This window comes from Oxyura jamaicensis, chromosome 1 (genome assembly GCF_011077185.1).
Source record: "Oxyura jamaicensis isolate SHBP4307 breed ruddy duck chromosome 1, BPBGC_Ojam_1.0, whole genome shotgun sequence".
Taxonomy (NCBI): Eukaryota; Metazoa; Chordata; class Aves; order Anseriformes; family Anatidae; genus Oxyura; species Oxyura jamaicensis.
The window spans coordinates 37,219,573-37,230,185 of record NC_048893.1 but is presented as its reverse complement, the minus strand read 5'-3'; the positions used below and the strand labels follow the sequence as shown (position 1 = coordinate 37,230,185).

The 10,613-nt window shown below is 34.3% G+C and overlaps 1 protein-coding gene across 4 annotated transcripts in view; it reads right to left on the bottom strand.

Annotated features, from left to right (window-relative positions):
- Nucleotides 1-499: 499 nt before the first annotated feature.
- Nucleotides 500-10,613, bottom strand: part of CPSF6 (cleavage and polyadenylation specific factor 6) — a 30,676-nt gene continuing 20,562 nt past the window's right edge. For all 4 annotated transcript variants that reach the window (XM_035333932.1, XM_035333942.1, XM_035333953.1 and 1 more), the window contains one exon: nucleotides 500-5,912. The gene's annotated coding sequence lies outside the window, so the exon portion shown is untranslated. The remainder of the gene's footprint in view (nucleotides 5,913-10,613) is intronic.

Here is a 10,613-nt window from a genome sequence, read left to right as displayed (position 1 = left end):
CGTGTTTTGTAATGATTAACATTTACCACATTAAGTCAGCTAAGGAAGACAGATTAAAATAAAGTTTTATCATCGCTGGTTTATTGTATCCTGTATAGCAAACCCAGATCCTCTAAGGTACTTCAGGGAGCATTTACACTAATGTTCATTTCTAGAAATGTAATTTAGAAAGACTGAAATTGTTTTACACAGCCTTTTTTTTCTGCACAATTGACACTTTGCCTTGGGCGACCACATTTTACAAAAAAGACAAAATGTTGGCTTAAAAAAGTATGCACTTCTCACTAACCTTGAACTCTGCAGAAAGTGTTTGAAGACCAGATAAGATGGCCAACAGCTAGTGTGAACAAAATTTCTAGATTCAGAATTACAGCACAGAATCTAGCCTTAACTACATTAGTGTCCACGCTAAGTTTTAATGTCTGAATATCTGACAAAACTGACATAACGAACACAGCAAGGATATTAGACAAGCTGAAATGAAGACAGACAAAAGTTATTTTTTAATATAAAAATGGTCTTTATTTCTTCAATACAACGTAAACTACTATTGCAGTTTAAGACCAACACAAAAGTTGGACAGCAAATTGCTTAACAGTCTCCTAAAGGCTGAAAAAAAGAAACCCATGAAAGCTAGAAGTTATGCAATATTTCAAGTATAACATCTAAAAACGATGAAATAATCCCTAAACTTATAGATTAACTAAGTACCTCTCCTGAAGATGTATTAAAATCCACATTTGCTAGGATACCATCTTACCTTGTTGAGAAATATAGGTCTCCAGAAACGCAAGTGTTCAACAGACTCTTTGGCCTGCTGGTATCAGGAAACTGTTTACTATACACATATAAAATCCTTTGGAGTTGGGCATTCTGAAAGACATCCATTTCCTTACACTTTGCATTCCAACTCTTACACGCTCCCATGCTGTATTTCAAAGCCATTTCTTGAATAGTTTTTTCATACATCCTTGTGCAAAATGGGAATCAGGAAATGGAATGATACAGGAAGACAATACAGCCTTATGGTTAGAAAGTCAGCAGTGCTGGTAATCTTCATAAAAATGTTAAGGTTTACCAAATAGGAATGTATTTCACCTGTAAAACACCTGGCTTTTTTTTTTTTTTTCTTTTTTTTACATATATATAAAAAGGACAGCTGCACTAATAAGGAAACTGAATTGCAATCGCTTCTATTTATAAAAGCACACACATTCCTCATTTTCTTACATCTGAAGATCAAGGGAATGTTTCTTTCATAATGTAATAATAATATGCACAGTTTAAAATATTTTCTATTACAAAATACAGTACACAAGAGGGTGAGGCCAAAGTCTATTACTTGAATATATTCCAAAGTGTTAGTTAGCATTGAGTCATGTAAAATCACATTACACGGTATGAATAGAAGGAAATTTTTACAACTGAAATGCTTAATTTCATTGAGATTAAAGGTATACTGTTTTCCATTTTCAAGATACTTAAATAAAACTTGTGTATTTCCAAAGCAGCTTTCAAAAATTTAAGCTCAGACATAGATCATGCCAGGACCTAAACCCACTGCAATAATTGGGGCTACAGACAGGATTCAAGATCTAATAAGTGCGTAATATACAAATAGGATGAGATGCTTTATCATACTTTGTCCAACATGGAAAAAAAAACAAACAAACCATGAGAACATCAAATTGAGGAACTTCCATGTTACTTAGTAATTCATCCTCTAAAACTGAAATGATTGGAGTAGTACGTGGCATGTCAGATCTTAACTTCTGGAGCTGGTTGTGGGGGCGGCATGCTGGGGATACAACACAAAGCCACCCCAACGCCCTCACCCACCCCAAGCCTGTCTGCAACATTACTGCAAGGCAGTATAATAAACAGTTGCAAGAGACGTTTCTGCATAAACACCATGACTAATTAGCATGCTGCAACTCCTGCTGGAACCATTATGTTTAAGACCTATGCAATCAATTACCAAAATAATTTAAATCTCAAACAACTCCATGTTGCTTACTTCCAAAGACAAACTACTTGTTTTGAAATAATTCCTTCTTTAAGAGCATGCACATGGATCTGCACTTTGCTTCTCTAAGATCTCAAAGGGTTTATATTTGAATGCAGAAGAAATTTATTTAGTGTCTTGGGATCTCTCAATAGTAGCAGTCAAACATGCATGTTTTACATTTGAGTCTACATACAAAACTACCTTAATGAGCGTTATGCTAGTAAATTTAAGGCTGTATTTCACATGAACCAACAATAAGACTACGTATAAAATTCTATAAATAAAAAAAAGGACTTGGAGGTCTGTTTAACCTGTACAGAGAGAGCAAATGCATAAGACAAGGAAATCAGGAATTAAGTATTTCTATAAAGAATGACATATTTTTTACTAGAAACACAGATGACAAGTATATACAACATTTAAATCTGAAATTATCCACATACAACTAGGAGAACATTTACAAGGGTCTGGGTATGCAACTAAACAATCAGGTAGAAAAGTACAGTTAGAAAAACTAAGCCTCACCAGTTTCAAAGCAAAATCACTCTCTACTTAGAGGAGAAAAAACTCATCAAGCTAGCCTAAACTTAGTAAGGTATCTTGTTTAACACAGAAAAACTACAGCTATCCAAGCTTTTAAGCCACGCTGTAAATAAAAATGTGAAGTTCTGATACATGTTTTTCCAAGATGCAATCAGAACTAAAGTTATTGGCACAGAAAGCAAAAAGTGAGTGAGAGAAAAAGGCTGTAGTTTCCAAAATTTTGTTCTTCTTTTGAAGAACTATTTTTGACCTGTCAAAATATATAGCCCAGTAGAAACTTCACTAAGAAAAAAAGCCTCACCCTATTTAAAAAACAACAAAACAAAACAAAAAGCATCCCAAGCCTACTGCAAAAACAACTTGTCGCTAAAGCGCCACCACCCCTACTTGTTGGTTTTGTTGTTCAAGATAAGGGACATGGCCTTATGTTATTTTCAACATTACTTATAAAAACAGTATTTAAAAGAAATATCAAGTATTTCCTCACAGAGTGTTTTATCCTTTCATCAGCAAAAGGAGATGAAATACAACTGAGCAAATATCAAAGAACACAGCAGTAGCCATCGTGGCATCACCACCAGCCAGTAAATTACCGGACTGCTATTTCCTGAGCATGCACAGGAAACTGCCAGTAACATTTAATAAACCAAACCCTGGTACAAATTGTGTTACAGATCCAGTTATACATGATGTGCATTAGACATATTCCTTTTTGGTTGTCTATGAGGGTCTTTGGATTTTTTTTCCTGTACATATTTATTGTTTCATTTAAAAAAATCTAACAAATGGAACTCACAATAACGAGAATACTGTCTAAATTGTGACACAGTATATCTGTCAGTTAAAACTAGGTGTTCAGAGCACAGGCAGAAATAAGGGGCTTCATATGGGGACCTCATCTTTCAAGCCACAACAAACACTCAGTTTAACCTGTGTTGTTTTCTCCCTGCTATTTCTTCCCTGCTATTTCCATTGCCAGCAATGGAAATCTGTATGCATGAGAAATTACACTCTGTAAAAGAGCAACAGTCTCCTTAATTCCATTTCAATGTGGAGTAAAGTATCAGTTCCTGCATAAAATGCTTTTCAATTTACTTTATTTTAAGATTGAATATATCTGTGCAGTGGAACATTACTTACCTGCTGCCTCTCCAGTATTAGCTACTCCCCATGTAACAGCTATATGCAGGTTTTTCTTCCCTTAAACTTATTACACACAGCAGTAAACAATGGTTTTAAGTAAAAAATAAAATAAAAATTACAACAGTATTGTTTGTAACCAACACCTATTCACAAAAAGCAGGAAATGAGTCATGACTCGTTTGATACAACTTTCAGTTTACAAAATTTTAAAAGGCAGTTTTCATTTTTCAACAGGATTAAACAAACATTCCGAGTATCTTCTCAGTAGCAAAAAGTTCAATAAACACCAGTGATCCCATGCATGAGGATTCGAGGTACACAATTTAAGGAAAAAAAAGGGATAGTCTGAAGCTTGTGGCCAAATCCAACACTACCAACCTGGCTGCATGAAATCTGGCCAAGTGGCAAGTGACAAAAATGTTAGAGCATTTCAGACTTAGGCAAAAACTTCTGCAGTTGCAAAGGCTACTGGTCCCAACTCAGTAAAGCATAAAAATCACACACAAAAAAAGAAACCTAAAGCATATGTTTACATTCCTTGAAATCTATGGAATGCAAGCATGTGCTCTGAATGCTCTGAAAAAGCAAGCGGATTTAAGTGCTTTCCTGAAGAAGGTAACATATTTTAGGTCTGCTGTAAAACCTTCAAGAAAAATCAGTAAAAAAATAAAAGAAATCAAGAGCTGTCTAAGAATTGCCTCTTAAAGCCATTTGAGGTCTTGAAATTTAACTGAAAACATTAAGTGCTGCTATGTGAATAAATGAAAATGCTAATAATAAATCCATTACATAATGACTTACAATAGATGAAGAGTGAGCCTTTGTGCAAGGCTGCCAGAAACTGAATTCTTACAAATTACATGAATTTTTCTATTCACTTATACTTCATGCAACGAAATTTAGAAGAAAATCCTGTTTGTTTTAAAGTTGTTTTAAACATCCACTTGACTGGAAGCCAACTTCCACTGCAAGCTCCAGTGAATTGTTTTTAGGTAAATTTACAAAACCTCATTTGACAGACTTAATTGTCGCCACTTTTTGCTAAGGTATTTCAATATTGCCCATCACTGAACAAGGACATACAAGTGTACCTTCTCTTTCATATGCATGTGTGAATAAATCCCAAAGTATTAAGAAAATATCAAACCCATAAAGTCTGAAAAATGGAAACATCTGGTTTCTTCTGTCACATTTCTAATATACAACTATGTACAGACTGCTACGGCCTTGGGGGTGGAGGGGAAGGGGGAAAACACACACAAGCACTATTACTATAAAACTGTAAACAACTGCAGATTTTTTTTTTTACTTCTATTTTTTTAAAGCTAACCTTTCCACCCCTCAATATGAACAGTTTAAGTTCATATAACCAGCTTAATATAAACTGTAGTGTCAGCCAGAATCACGACTGTTTGAAAGTGAGCATTTTCAGTGTGCTAAAATCAGAGACCTGGGACCACTTCTCCTCCTGAAAGACCATGAGGAACTGCAGTTTTTACAGTTTTATATGTCAATTAGCAAATTCACAAGCCACCTAGGCAAACACTGCTAGAAAGCAAAATAGCATTAAAGGTTTTTGTAACCATCTGTCTTCATATCAAAATTGAGTGTGTGAGAGCAACATTAGTATGTTCAACTCACTGAATGCAAGATTAGGTTGAGGCATATGCAAGAACTATTGCGATGTTTTTAAAGACAGCATCAATGTTTTCATTGTAACATTATCTTTAAATATTGCTGAACACAAGACTTTCCCTGAGGTGTAAACATCAAATAACTTGAACAGCTTTACACATCAGCCCCATTAAACAGTTTATTACAACACTACATCTACTGTAATCAAAGTGGTGCTGTGTACAGACATTATCATATGAACATTTTAACATGAACGAACTACTATAAAAACAAGCATTTACTTGACGTTTTCCAATTGCTTGCACATTATAATTGCCAAATGTATATAACCAGTAATAAAGTTGCAAAAGCTATAAGGTTTAAATCACACAGGTTTCCCTCAAATAAAACAGTTAAGCAACATAAAAAAAGTAAAAGAGCTACTGGTTACCATGTATGCAGATTTGCTTTATTCAGATCTATTCCTGTTCATTTTATCCATGAATCCTTACAGGCTCAGTTCAATCACATGAAGCAAACTGCCGGACAAGCATCTTTCCTTGAAGAACGTATCTTGTCTTGCACGCTGTTCCTCTTCCTTCAGCTGTAATGTGTCAAAATTTGTGATGTAGATTTTGCTAGTCCCCATAATACACAGAAAATTGTTGGCTTATCTATACATACACAAGTCGTGCATCTACTTCACCGTAATGTAAACTAACACAAGATACCCAGAAGCAGTAGCTACTTGTTTGTGCAATAAATTGTTTTCTAATACAGCAGTTAAAATTGACGTTGTTGTACAACAAAATTGAAAGAACAAAAAGTTCACAGTTAGAAGTACTGAATGGTAAAGGAATAAATAGCTACTGTTCCTGTGACTGATGGAAACATTTATATAGAACATTTCCTGAAGTATGCACTCTGCAAGAATAAACGAACAAGCACGTAAGGTAATTTTGCCACAACTAGGTTTTGTACATTTTTACCTGCCCACTTACAGAAGATTTAAACTGATTTGACATTTCAATAATGCACTGATTGCATAACGAAGTGGATGGCTCACAGCTCAGTAACATTTAAAAGTGCACAGAATCTGATACCAATACCTCAAAATTTTCAACTTACTAGCAAGCAGGACAGGCTTCACATCTAAAAATACACTCTTGAAGTTTAACCACACAAACCCGCTCTTCAAATAATACAACATAGATCTGCAGGTTTCCTCACCTAGTTGCCCTAGAAAAAAAACCAAACCCTACTCCCTACTCTCAACTACTTTGGCAAATAAGGAACCACATCATTCAAATTTAATTACGGAAAGAGTTCACAAAATAATGGGGATGGTATAATTCCATACACTGGATTTCAGTTGAATTCCATTACAAAACAGTTTGCTATTTTTATTTCATTAATAACTCACAATTTCAACATTTGATAATTTCAAAATAATTTAAATCAAATTGTTTAAAACCCAACACATCAGTGTGTTCATTTGAAAAACAGACATTTAGAGGAGCAATTTCATGAACATACATCAGTACACAGCTGTCAAATATTCTGCTTTTATAATACTCGCAAAACAGTTGGGAAAACAAAGTATTCAGTTTTTGTATAATCGACACATTTCTTCCTCCCTTCCTCAAAATGACCATTAGCGATAACTTTTAAAAAAGCACATAACCAAGAGCTTAAGCTGTTTACATTACAGTATGCAAGTAAATTAGTCCAAGGCTGAAGCAGCAACTGGGATTTTTTATTTGCAGACTTTGTTCTCAAGGTATCAATGTACCAACCAGTAATTACTCTGGGTAAACTTTTTCTTCATCAGAAACTGAAGTTTCCACAGGTGTTAGGTACTTCTATTTTTTCAGTAGCTAAGTGACAAAGTGCTGCCTCCTACCACAAGCAGACTTATGCAGAGCTGCGGGCTAAGGTAGTGCACACAGCGGAGAATTTCAGGTTTTTAGTGGAGAAACTCGGTGTATGACAGCTGTGAGTCTGCATGTCAGAATTTGCTGCTCTCATTAATACAATTGCTGTGGCAAGAATTATGGATCTTTATCACTTCTATGGCGACAGTTAACAGATCCAAAGCACCATATATAAAATTTTAAATACTAGCATAAGAAAGCTTCAGTTCCTGGGAATAATTTGCTAGATTTGTAAGGGTACTTCTGAAACTAAAGGAATTTTAAGGAATGTACAGTAATAAACTGTACTTTGGGTTGGTACTTGTCAATATAGGGCTCTTAAGATGGTTTGCACCACAATAAACCTTCATTTTTATTTATTTTTTAAAAAACGTGACCAACTAAAATCCAAAGTGGGGTAAATATTGTTTCCAAATATTCTGCCAGTATACCTGGGCAAAATCAGAACCTCTGTGGTTCCAAAGGGAAGAAATTAATCTGTATGGATTATACCTTCATCAACAGCCCTTTTCAGTATTCTACAAGCAAGTAGAATATTGAAGTAAGAAACAACTTGAAAAAAATCAATCTGTAGTCAAACCTTTGCAATGCTGTTTGCCAACTGCCTCAAGTTCATAGGAGCTATCTGTCCCAAGCACGTATATTATTAGGATTGTACAATTTAACATCATACAGCAATGAGTTTCTCAGCATTTCTACTAATAAAATCCAAATCGCAGACTTCTTTGTTAAACAGTTAATTTGTGGTTTAAAGGCTATGTTTTTATGCCAGAACATTTCAGAAATGAAATCCCAGAACTTAAGGGATCAAACATTTTTATACTTAATGCAAGATGCAACTTGAGCATTTTCACACCCCCAAACCAGACTCTTACACCAAAACCCAGTAGGTATCATATAAATATAAAGCATCTTGCAGTAACAACTCTGATTTTTTCCTTTAATTCCAATCATCCAAATAAGCATATGAAAGCTTCAAACAGCTTTCAGAAGTGTGAAAATTCTACAGTAATTTAAAGCTGTATGTGCATACATCTGTCAAGTCTATAAGTGTAGTTATTTATTTGATATTTTCAGACTGAATTTCAATCCCACAAAATGTTCACATTTCAGTAAAACGCATGATACATATTTATAATCATATCCTAACAGCTCCTAAGAATGAATTAATATAATTGTCCTTTATTGTATTCTATACATGAAGCAAAAGTACACAAAAACCCCACAAAAAAAATTATCTTGAAAGCCAAAATTTGTTTCAACTTTATCTAGATCCCAGACTGTCAGACACCTCAAGTATTGTGATGTTTTAGCTATAATACAGTGAAAAGGAATGAATTTCAAGCTTGACTCTGTATTTGTCATTCTGCGTGTAAATTATGTATCAGTTTCTGTCCACCATACATGTACAAATAACCTGTTCTACCACCACTAGCAACTTCTTCCACTTATTTCATTGTTCCCCTGTTATTAGTGTACTTACCTGTCGTCTTTGATTTGATGTTGATTTTAAGTTCTACACTAAGATTGAACAATTTCTTGATTCTATAAATAATTTTGTATGGATAGAAAGAGAACAATCCCAAGCTACAGTTTGCTTCTTCATGTGGCTTTTCCTACTGTCCCAGCCTGTCTACTCACCAGAGATAACTGGTGAACAGAGGGGTATGTTCAAAAACCAGATCTTGAGTTTACAAATTAAAATGCTATGAGGTTGGCAAGTATTTTTCACATTAATATATGAGGAAGACATAAAAGGTAGATCAGGTAGATCTGTCTGCCACAGGAAAATATAAAATGAAGATCTTTCCCTCTCTTTTTGGAAAAAGATATCTTAGTTCTCAAACCACAATGAGCAAAAGGAAAAAATGTTTGAGAATGCTGTATGAAGCCAATGTTTTCACTTGCAAGTAAAAATTATTTGTTTCAAATGTTACAATGTCGTATAGACAAGTTTCTTGAGGAACTTCCATACAGCTCAAATTTGTCAATATTACTGATTTCAGAAAAAGAAAAAAGCAGGCTGTAGGGAATAGAAAAACATAAGCGTACCTTAAGACACCTCAGAAAACAACAAAATTACAGCAATGTTCATTGAGGAAAAAGTCCTAAGAACATAAGATTTTCAGTTCACTTGCTTTTTCAAACCATCTTATCACCCTTGAGGAAATGAGAAGATACTGAACATTAACAATGTATATGCTTCTGTAAAGCACCAGAATAGCCATAAAACAGACTTTAAGAAGCATATAGAACAATGGCACTGCTTGTCTCTTTCACTCTGAGGTGGATTTCAAGTATTGAATCAGATGCACAAAGCATGAGTTCTCTGATGAATGCTAAGAAACACATGAAAAACGTCAGCCCCACATATATGCTTCCTCAAAAAATACACATAAAAAAATAGAGATTAGGTAAATAATGTTCATAATAGCTGAATACTAATAAGATCTAGAACAATCCCGAACATGTACGTATATAACTAGGGTCTTGAGCCATGCTACCACAATTCACTTGAAGCTCAGTTATTACCTAGAAGCTTTTAAAAACAACCTACAAAAATAGGCATTTTCCTGTTATCTACAAGGTTTCTTAAAAGGCAAATTTCATACTTAGATGTTTGCTAACACTGTTACAGGACAGCTCCTACTTAACACAGGCAAAATATAATGTACCTTTTTAAAACTAACAAGTACCATTTCCCCTTTAAAAAAAAAAATACAAACGTGTTAGTTCTTAAATCACTCCAAAGCTGAAACTATTTCAGAGACCTGACAGCAGTTTCTGAAGAAGCGTATGAGCCTCAAAAGTACATTAGACTAAATGATTTTGCTTACAGTGGTTTGAGAATAGAAAAATCAGAGAAAAGCCACGAAATATGGAATACAAAGTCTACATACATTATCAACTGTTACATTGTTAGTGTATTTTTTCTTTGCAATTCAGTCCAAATCCAGTTGAAATAGGAAATAATCAAACGACCCAATAACAAAAACATAAAATGAAAAACTTAACATTCAGTAGTTATAGAAATTCAGACAGATTAAGATTGGGACAATGTATCAGCTAGAAATACATCATTAAGTATCAAATAAACTAAAAAAATCTGTCTTTAAAAAAGAATCAGGACTCATGCTGATGAAGTTACATTACTATTCTGTTTGTACACGTGCATTTTGCTGTTAATCCTTCTGAATACCATTCTATTGGATTCTTAGCTTTCTTGACTAGTACAAGTCAGACATTTGTCTTGTAAATCTACCGTTCTCTTTTATATATTTCTATGTGCAAAGACGTTTCAAGAAAACATTCAGTTTACAGTAATTCTGTAGAATGGATTATCAATGCATGTGAAGCCTTACTCTAGCAAA